At 33.5% G+C, this 914-nt stretch overlaps 1 non-coding gene across 1 annotated transcript; it reads right to left on the bottom strand.

The window, feature by feature from the left end:
- Positions 1-262: 262 nt before the first annotated feature.
- Positions 263-335, bottom strand: Trnar-acg. The gene has a single exon. It is a non-coding gene; the product is annotated as a tRNA-Arg (tRNA).
- Between the last annotated feature and the right edge of the window lie 579 nt (positions 336-914).

Below are 914 nucleotides of genomic sequence, written 5' to 3'. Positions count from 1 at the left end.
AAATTCTCGACGTCAATATCTTGCACGTGACGTTCGACATTCTCAGCACCAATGAATTATTAACAAAACTTCCTACAATCATCTGCTTTTAACTCTCATTATAACAAAAACTAAACAATAATAAATCATTCACTCACAAAACTAAATTAATCAATACTATCTGAAGGAAACAGTCTTTTATATCATAACAGACGCCTTACCCGTTGCGCTTGAATTTCATTACTTATAAAACAACAGTACTCTCGAATTTATAAAAGATATTCGAGCCAGCCAGGATTCGAACCTGGAATCTTCTGATTCGTAGTCAGACGCGTTGTCCGTTGCGCCACTGGCCCACTTATTTAATATATTTGCTAAACAGCTTTTCTGTAATGAAAATGTATTGAAAGGACTGCATTTGATACTTAATCCAAGGGAACAGGACTCATCGATTTTTTGTATTTAGACAAGGAGAGTAAATTCAAGCTCTAACGTTTCTATTGCATGCGAGAAACAGCATTGTTTCCATCATTCATGAACACTATCCTTAAGCGAACGGACGCGTTCTTCTCCCTATGCCTTATAAATTTATCAAATATCAAAAAGTGTGATTTTTCATATATTTATAATACTTATTACGCACTATCTTTCAAAGTACAAGGTTAAACTCATTTTAACATCATTTCAAGCTTACAGGGAAGAAGGTTGCGGATTGCTGTTTCACTGATTCAAGCATTTCAATCTCTATTCAAACACTTTCGTAATGTGACACTAAATAAAACTGGATTCTCCAGAAGAATATTTGAGCCATTTTTTTTCGCCATCCTTAATTTATCCATTATATTTGTGTTAATAAAGAAAGGAAGGAAGAAATAGAAATGTACCCTGTATATATATAAATTATAAGGACCATTATCATATTGACAGTCATGGTC

Source organism: Limulus polyphemus, unplaced genomic scaffold, assembly GCF_000517525.1.
Source record: "Limulus polyphemus unplaced genomic scaffold, Limulus_polyphemus-2.1.2 Scaffold848, whole genome shotgun sequence".
Lineage (NCBI taxonomy): Eukaryota > Metazoa > Arthropoda > Merostomata > Xiphosura > Limulidae > Limulus > Limulus polyphemus.
Note: the sequence above shows the minus strand (reverse complement) of the source record. Positions and strands in the feature narration are given on the sequence as shown.